This window comes from Lepidothrix coronata, unplaced genomic scaffold (genome assembly GCF_001604755.1).
Source record: "Lepidothrix coronata isolate B3197 unplaced genomic scaffold, Lepidothrix_coronata-1.0 Scaffold119, whole genome shotgun sequence".
Taxonomy (NCBI): domain Eukaryota; kingdom Metazoa; phylum Chordata; class Aves; order Passeriformes; family Pipridae; genus Lepidothrix; species Lepidothrix coronata.
This window is the reverse complement of record NW_016690299.1, coordinates 1,010,572-1,019,900: the sequence shown is the minus strand read 5'-3', so window position 1 is coordinate 1,019,900 and position 9,329 is coordinate 1,010,572. Positions and strand designations below refer to the sequence as shown.

Sequence of the window (9,329 nt, the reverse complement as noted above, 5' to 3'; positions counted from 1 at the left end):
ATATTCACATCTTTGCCCAGAGAAGCTGTGGCTGCCCTTGAATCCCTGCAAGTGTCCAAGGCCAGGTTGGAGCAACCTGGGCTGGTGGAAGTTGTCCCTGCCCATGGCAGGGGGTGGCACTGAGTGGGCTTTAAGGTTCCCACCCAGACTTTTCCATGATTCCATGAAATGCCAACCTGCTCCTGACACCCTGTGTTCAGGTTGGAAGCTCCTCAGCCCTCTCCTGTGTGTGCCAAGAAAGAGAAGGAGTCTAAACTTGGCTCAGGGCCCATCAGGAATGGGAAGCATCTCTTGGAATCTCCATGATGTGCCCCCGAGGTCTCACAGAGCTCTGCTGTCACCCCAGCACAGCTCCCACCTCCCAGCCACATCCAGTGGCCAGGGGGTCACACGGGCACGGGCAAGCCAAGGGCTCACACCCCATCCCAGAGTGAAACGAGGGAAGTCATTCCTATATCCAGAAGAAGTCCTGTACAAATTCCTTATTGCTCAGGGATGGCTCTGCAGTATGTCAGTCTGCAACTCTGCAAACATCCCTTGTTCCTCATCAGCTTCTCCCCTTCAGCAATACAAAGCAAAATGGCTGCAGTTAAAACGTTCCCTTTGCAGCTTTTCCTAAGGGAACCATCCTTGGATACAACACCTCGAGCCAGAGGCATTACATCCTTTGAGCTAAACCCTCTTGGAGCAAAAACGCTCCTCGTGTGGATCCATCAGAGCCAGGATTGCTGTGGAAAACTGCTCCCTGCACAGGGCAAACAGGAGGGACACAACCAGTGAGCAAATCAGTCACACTCATGCTCCTGCCTGCAGGGAATGGCTTCCCAGAATCGCTCCCGGAGGCAGATTCATCAAACCCCAGCACCCTCAGAGTTGCTGACATGAAGGTGTTCAGTGCTGTCTAAGCCATGAAAAACCCCTGTGGGATCCAACCTGGAGCTCCAGGAGCCCCCTGCCCTCCTGACACAGCTCAGAGGTGCCCATGCTCAGCCTCCTTCCCTCAGGAACATTTCTCTCCAGTTCCTGAAGTTTATTCTCCTCTTAACTCTCTCTCATCTTTCTGCACTCGGACAAATGCCCAGCACGGCTCTGGTCTCATGTCATCCCTATTTTTACAGTCTCCTCATTAACTCTGCACTGCTTTTGGCTTCCCAGGTCACTGCCAGCAGAGTCCCACTCCTCAAACCAACCCCCCTCCTCTCCCTCACTCCTGAATTTCATTACTGTAATATTTTACTTAGACTGCACCATAAACCAAATGTTCAAATTAAATGGGAATTAAATGCAAATTGCATGCCCAGAAGTGCTTTGTCTTTACTAAAAGACAACCCTGACCCCTCTATAATCTTCATTCAAGCATGTGTTTTAACAACTGCACGTGGCCCTCAGTGCTCTGGTCTGGGTGACAAGGTGGGGATGGGTCAAAGGTTGGACCCTCTGATCTTGGAGAGCTTTTCCAACCTTAACAATTCCATTATTCTAAGGGATTTAACTTCCTTTGCCCATGGCACTGAGTCTTGTGGCCAGAGAATAAGACAATATTTCATCATTTTACAGACAATTTCAACAGCTACATCCTCATTCCCTAACGTGTTTCTTGGGGAAAACTCCACAAATGTTAAACTGACAGAATGAGGGAAGGAGAGGGATAATTCCCTGATTTCTGCGGGGCCACTCCCTGCTCTCCTAAATGAGCAAAAGAATAAAAATGGACATCTACAGGATCTGTGGGAAACAGGAAAGCAGGACAACACCAAGAGCACCTCTGGAGACAGGAACAAACCTGCAGCTGGATCAGTTGAGAGAGAATATCCCAGAAGGAACTTGGAATGGGGGAAATTCCATAAGCACAAAGCCCCTACATTTGAATAAAATGAAATCACGGAATATGCTGAGTTGGAAGGGACCCACAAGGATCATGGAGTGAAAGAGGATGGAGAACCTTTAGCTGGTCCCACTGCCAGGAATTGTGGGGAGAGGGTTTAAACAGACCAGGAAGAAGAGGGAAATATTCCATCAAGGATTCTTAACTGGGTCACTGGAGGGAATCACTCGGCCCTGGGCAGCCCTGGTGGGGTCTGCAGAGCACAGTCCAGTCACGACACAGCTCCTGCAAAAATCCAAACTCCCTGGGAAGTGCCAAGGAGAGGAAGGGTGATGGATTTACAGTGGGATCTCTGAGGCAACACTGGGAAAGCAACACAGCAGAAGGTTGAAGGGAAACACTCCCAACATGTCACACAAAAGAAGGGTCAGTGGCTCTTCTCCCTGGCTTGGGGGTTGAGGGGAACTGGGAAAAGATTCAGTCCAGATTGAGAGGCAATCACAGCAAGAAGCTTCCAACTAAAAGGCAATAAAATGGGGAACAGCCACCTCAGGACAATGTCACTGCTCTTCCTGACAGGATTTACTGTCACTTCAGGGCCTCACCAAGGTCTCAGCCCCAGCAGCAGCTCCCTCAGAGCACAGTTCCTGTCAGTGCTTCCACCACTGCCATGGCCTGGAGCTCAGACGAGTTATGGAGGCAGAAAAACTGGGAAATCATGGTTGCTGTTGGTCCCAGCTGCCCCTGGAATCTCCCTGATCATCCTGGGGCAGAGCTTCCACTTGATCTCGTTTTCCTCACCGAGCCTAGGAGTTGGGATCCATCACCAGTGGTGTCCCCAGGGATCAGTGCTGGGCCCAGTCCTGTTTAATGTCTTTGTTGATGATCTGGATGAGGGGATGGAGTCCATCATCAGCAAATGTGCAGATGACACCGAGCTGGGGGGAGTGTCCATCAGCTGGAGGGCAGGAGGGCTCTGCAGAGGGACCTGCACAGGCTGGATCCATGGGCTGATTCCAAGGGGATGAGGTTCAAGCAGGCCAAGGGCCGGGTCCTGCCCTTTGGCCACAACAACCCCCGGCAGCTCCAGGCTGGGCCAGAGGGGCTGGAGAGCAGCCAGGCAGGAAGGGAGCTGGGAGTGGGGATGGACAGGGAGCTGAACAGGAGCCAGAGTGTGCCCAGGGGGACAAGAGGGCCAAGGGATCCTGGCCTGGCTCAGCAACAGGGTGGCCAACAGGGCCAGGGAAGTGATTCCTGCCCTGGACTCAGCGCTGGGGAGGCCACCCCTGGAGTGCTGTGTCCAGTTCTGGGCCCTCAGCTCAGGAAGGACATGGAGGGGCTGGAGCAGGGCCAGAGGAGAGCAACGAGGCTGGGGAAGGGACTGGAGCACAAGTGCTGGGAGGAGAGGCTGAGGGAGCTGGGGGGGCTCAGCCTGGAGAAGAGGAGGCTCAGGGGAGACCTCCTCACTCTCTGCAACTCCCTGACAGGAGGGGGGAGCCGGGGGGGTTGGTCTCTTTTCCCAGGCAACTCTCAGCAAGACAAGAGGGCTGGGTCTTCAGCTGGGCCAGGGGAGGGGGAGGTTGGAGATCAGGAAGAATTTCTTTGCAGAGAGGGTGCTCAGCCATTGGAATGGGCTGCCCAGGGAAGGGGTGGATTCTCCGTCCCTGGAGGTGTTTAAGGACAGACTGGATGTGGCATCAGTGCCATGGGCTGGGAACCACGGCGGGGTTGGATCAAGGGTTGGACTGGATGATCTCGGAGGTCCCTTCCAACCCAGATGATTCTGTGATTCTGTGATTCTATGGACATCATGGATCACCTGCTCCTGATCATGGATCTCCACATTTAGGATCACACATCTTGTCACTGAGGTGACAAGACTTTTTCCCACAGGGAAAAAAAAGCAGGTTGACAGGAAGGCAGGGAGAGGTTTTTGCTTTGCTTTGAAACCTTAAATCAAAATCTCAACGGGCAAAATGTCAACGAAAATTGACAAAACTGAAAAATGAGAATTTCCGAGAAAAACTGTGAGAAATGAAGTTCTGAACTGAGACTCCAAGGAGGGATTTGTTTGGTTTTAGCTGCTCTAATTGTACATAGATGGGAAACATCTTTCCTGAGCTCAGGTACACGGAAAACCAACACCCCAGCACAGCCTTTGCAATGGGAATCCATTATTTAAAAAAACCCCATCCATTATTTAAAAAAAACTAACGGTGAAATGTTAAACTTTTATGAGGTTTTGTTTTCTTTGCTCTTCTGAAAACGATACATTAAAATTATACTCCACTGGTGTTATTGATTTCCATCCTGCCTATGCAGGAGACACAAAATAAATGAGCTGCACATTAAGTCAGTGCAGGCTGGGAGGTTAATTGTTTGTGTGGCTTGTGAAATAGAATCTCTGATTGTTCTCCAATACTGTTTTAAAAAAAACAAAACACCACCAAAAAAAAAAAAAAAGGCAGCCAAATGCTTCCAGTGATTTGGAAGCTGATACCTATTATTTCAAATAAAATGACGATAAAGCAACGTAGAGCACATTCCTCTGCATCTGCACTGGGGTTTCTTGCAGCAGGGACAGGGATGTCACTCCTGAAGCCACAACCACAGCGTGAACTCATCCTTAGCCCGAGGCTCAACTCCCAGAGGGGGATTTTTTTCTAAGTGAAAACTCCAAAGTTCACTTGGTCACTTCATTTTCCTGCCAAAACCCCTCCCTTTCCCAGCCACTCGGCTCCTGCTCACACCTCACATCCACAACAGTTTGGGAAGCTCATTTTTTAAATGGAGTTTTTTAAAACCAATCCAGTGTCTTGTGAGGGCTGAATCAATTCACAGCTGGGTGGTTTGGATGGGTAAATCAAGCCAGGATTAATTCCAGCACTAAATCCCTTCAGGAAGGACCATGGAGTGCTCAGATAAATCTGTAAAACATCTTTTAGGGCAGAGAAGTTTCATACAGGGTGAGAAATGAGCTGCTCTGCACCTTTCCCTTCCTTTTCCATGTTAAATCCACACCACAGCCACTTGGACAACACGGGCTGATCCAAACTGGTTTGAACATCTCAGGATCAGCCCCAAAAAACCCTTCACAGAATATCAGCCAAGCCCCAAGTACCAGGACTCATATTCCATTAAAGTGAGGAAAAAACTGCCTCCCATTTCTGGCCTAAGGCTCCAAAATTGAGATGTACCATCAGCTTTGGGAAAAGGGACACAGTGACCTTCCAAGGAGCAGGGAAAAAAAAAAAGGGATCCTAATCTAAATAAGAAAGAAAGGTTGTAGCTACAGTGTTTTAAGTGTGAGAGGGACCAGCACATAAATCCACCTGAGCAGGGGAAGGCAATTAGAGTGATGGATTGCAGCCAAGCCCAGGGAGATGGGAATGTGGAGACGACGCTCAAATACAAATTATTACACGAAATTACCCTCAGCCCACTCCAACTCCTCAGAAAAATCAGTCTCTCACGTCCCCAGTGTGTTGGGGCCAAATGCCAGGGAGGCTTTTTCCATCCTGTCCCTGTGTCCCAGCTCAAACCCACCTGTGGGAGCAGCTGGGAGCTCCAGGGGTTTATTTTCCACCAGCAAGGACTCTGCAGCATTGCTGAGGGGGAAAAGGAGGGAATCAGCACTTGTTCCTACGGATTCCTGGGATTTTGTGCCACGATAAAACACCGAAACTCTGTTTACACCCCGGGGAACTCATTCAGCCCTTGCAGTCCTAAAACCCAGCCTTGAGAAGTCTCCTCAGAACATCCATAGAATCAGCTGGGTTGGAATCCCACTTTTCCCAGTGAGGTCACTGGGTGTTCCCCTCAGGATACAGCAATATTTTACATTTATCCAGTTTTTTTCCAGCTGAATATCCCAACAAAGCAAACCATCAGGTGGTTACTGCACAACACCCAGGTTTTCCTCCGGAATATCAAGGAGTGGGAAGGCGGCTCCCACTTGCAGCCACTGGACAACATTCCCAGGGAATTCCCTATAATCCAGGATGTACAATCACGTGTGATGCTCAACCAAAAATCACCCAAACATGCAAACCATGGAACAGCAGCTCCTTGAAAGCCAGAGCAAAGTGTGGGAGTGCTTGGCACGTGCCGGAATCACAAACCCCCTTTGCCAGCTGGCTGTTTGCTTTATGCAGGAAGGAGTATTTGGTAAACAAAAAGAGATGTTTATTTGACAACTGGAACGTTGGTAAAAGATGTCTCTCGTGAAGATTCAAAATGCCAATAAATTGCTTCCAGGACAGAAGGGGGGATAGGACAGACTTATTTAGTCTTTCCTGAGGTGACAAAGAGCTGGAAGTTCCAGGACAAAGAGTAGGAGACCCAGAGGGATGAGGACCCCGTGTCCTCTTCTCCAGCCCAAGGAAGTGCTTGTCCCTCTCTGCAGCTCCAGCACAGGCACCAGGAGCAACAGGGAACCCCCTGGAAGTGTCCCAGGCCAGGCTGGATGGGGTTTGCAGCAACCTGGGACAGTGGAGGTGTCCCTGCCCAGGGCAGGGGGTGGCACTGGGTGGGCTTTACGGTCCCTTCCCACCCAAACCAGTCTGGGATCCTGGGACTGAGGAGCAGCCCCCTTCCTTCCACGGGATAATCCACTCTCCCCTCACAGCTCTGACCCCAAAACCCTTCCCTGCTGTTTGGGGATCCCCAAAGACAAACCAGCAGTTGGGAATAAAGCAGGAGCCCCAGCAGAGGCCAAGCTGGGCACAAGGTGCCTCCCTCACCTCCCTCCTGCTCATACTACAGCAAATTTACCTGCCTGTAGAGCTCAGGTGGCTTTATGTCACAAATTCTTGCTTTTTATGCCCACCCTACAGGTTACATCACACACTCCCAGCTTTGGGGGGAATTTTACCACTTTTACTGCACACACCGTTGTGAAAACATGTCTAGTGTAATTTCTGCCCCTTCAGCACGAAATCAAATTCAGTGTTTCGAGCAGGATTTCCCCATTTTTATGCTTTACAACCAAAGCTCCCAGTTTTATACCCTAAAAACAAAAACCCTCAAGGGCAAGCTGGGCACGAGGTGCCTCCCTCACCCCCCCTCCCTGTTCCCCAGAGCTGCCCAGCTCAGGGCTGTCACCCCCCCACAGGATCCCAATCCAGGACACCCTTCCTTGGGAATGTGGTGGTAGGAACCACCACAGCAAAGCTGCTTCCACAGCCCTGTTCCCATCCAGGCCCTCCCATCCTCTTCCCTTTCTCCCCTTGCACTTTCCCACCAGAGCAGAGCCCACCCCTGGCAGCTGCAGCCTTGTGAATCCCGCCCACCCTCCCTGCTGCTGTGATTCCAGAGGAGTGGGACATTCTGCCAACACCACAATGAAAGGGAGCTGAAAATAGATCCCGGTAATAACTCCAGCACCAATTTTCCGACAGCAGCTCGGGAGCTCTCTCAATGTGAAGTGTTCCCAGGTGGATCTGCCAGGGAACAGGCAGTGCTGTTCTCTCAGCACCAGCACAGGGGGAAGTTTTGCCATTTTTAACACAGTTCCCACCTGCATTCTCTATGACAGGATGAGCCACTGCAGCCACCCAGGGATTGGGAACCTGCTCCCGAGGGAAAGGAGGGAATGGGGGGGCACTGCCCAGGCTCCCCAGGGCAGTGGGCACGGCCCCAAGGCTGCCAGAGCTCCAGGAGGGTTTGGATGATCCTCTGGGGCACAGGGGGGGATTGTTGGGGTGTCTGGGCAGGGCCAGGGCTTGGACTGGATGGCCCTTGGGGGTCCCTCCCAGCTCAGGATATCCCACTTTACAATTCCATAAAACAAGACCTCTCTTCACCCTCAGTAGTTTTCCCCTCTTTCCCCTTCAGTTTTCAGTAACAAATTTCACTTTATACCTCAAACAACATTCAACAAACGACACTAAAACCTCACTCATTTTTCTCATATTAAAACGTAAAGAACTGTCATTTAAATAATTAAACTACATCTAAATAGGGTGACTCAGAAGGGTGATTTCATATTGGAGCATTTTGTCCTTTTCCCAAATTCTTGCCCGTTTCATTCCTTTAGACTAAAAAAAAAATATAGTCCCATGGAATATTTTCTTAGCCCAACGTAATTCCAAGGAGCATTTCCAAAAGAATTCCTTCTGCAAGAATAAGAAAAATCTTAGAGGAGCACTTTTAAAAATTCACTTCTAAAAATTCATACTCCATAACTCCCCATAATGGATGTAACTCCCTCTTCAGATTCAGGATAATTTTTATTTGTTGGTAGGTCCTGTGTGGGATAATAAAACTTCCAATAGAACCCCGTTATTGTCAACCACAGAGAGCAAATGAGGGATTTATTCAACCTCTGCAATGCTTGGTGTGCTGTTAAATAATGAATTTGGAGAGACCAGGATGTGCTGCTGGAAAAGCAGGATGAATATATTTGATTAAGGGGGTAAATACCTCCCAAGGAGTTAAAAATATTTGGTTCCAGGGGGTTTTACAAGAGGAGGGAACAGAAATAAAAGTTTTTAAGAACGTGAGACCAGAGAAATTCATCCCAGGGAAAGCATCACTGTCTCTAAGGGTGTTACTAAAACAGCCCAGCCTTCACACCAAAATAAAGGAATATAATTAAATTTCTGGAATAAGGAGTTACTTTTTGGGGGAAAAGCCAGTGGATTTTATGCTCTCTACCTTCTCCAAAAAAACCAAGCTACTGGTGTGCCCAGGGCTTGGACAGGAAGTGTCACAACAGGACATTTTTCAGAAGTCATTTAGAGGGTTTAACTGGCCCCTCTGACCTCACCCCTCATTTGTTTCCCAGCCTGTAGGACAGAGGTGGCTCAGCAAAAATTCGGGGAGCCCAGGACAGCAAAGGAGGGATATCCAGGAGAACAAAACCCACCTAAAACACGGGAAAGGATTTTGAACCGTCCAAATGAAACCCACGCTCTGCCAACGGATGAGCCTGGAATGGTTCGAGTCAAACTTGGCAGGAAAAGTTTTACAGTAAATCAAAATATTCCTGAGCTTTAACCAGGCCCCACTGCAGAGACAAAGCTCTGAAAATGAACTATTACTACTAATAATGCTGTGCTTGTTATTGGTTTCTTTTAGATGTTGTATTTGAGATTAGAGCATCTCCAAACAAAATTGAAGTTGGCTTCGTAATGATTTATTACACACGAGTCAATAATAACAGAAAGGCTGTGCTTTGAAAGCCCTGAAATAGAGATTTTATGTTCTTTCGAGTCAAGGAATTAGATTAAATCTATCCAGAACATTAAAAAGAATTTGCAGTAGACAGGAAAAAAAAAAATAAAAATTGAGATGCAGAACTTGAGCTGTGTCCAAATGTCCAGGACCATAAACAGGCAGGATTTCACCCAGGAGATTCTAATGAGGCAGCAATTAACCCACCAGGATAATCAGAGAGCAAATGGGCACAGGGAAAGCCATTTCCAGGCCGGGTAATTACAGGGAGGATATTTGATAATGCACCTCCAGAATCTCCCTCTCTCTCTCGGGGAGGATTATTTTC

The 9,329-nt window shown here is 49.0% G+C and overlaps 1 long non-coding RNA gene across 1 annotated transcript in view; it reads right to left on the bottom strand.

Moving 5' to 3' along the window:
- LOC108502475 overlaps window positions 1–9,329 on the bottom strand; it is a 17,266-nt gene that overhangs the window by 4,272 nt on the left and 3,665 nt on the right. Inside the window, exons 2-3 of the long non-coding RNA XR_001876494.1 lie at window positions 7,555–7,563; window positions 3,971–3,981 (exon numbers count right to left, since the gene is read on the bottom strand). This is a non-coding gene — a long non-coding RNA (uncharacterized LOC108502475). The remainder of the gene's footprint in view (window positions 1–3,970; window positions 3,982–7,554; window positions 7,564–9,329) is intronic.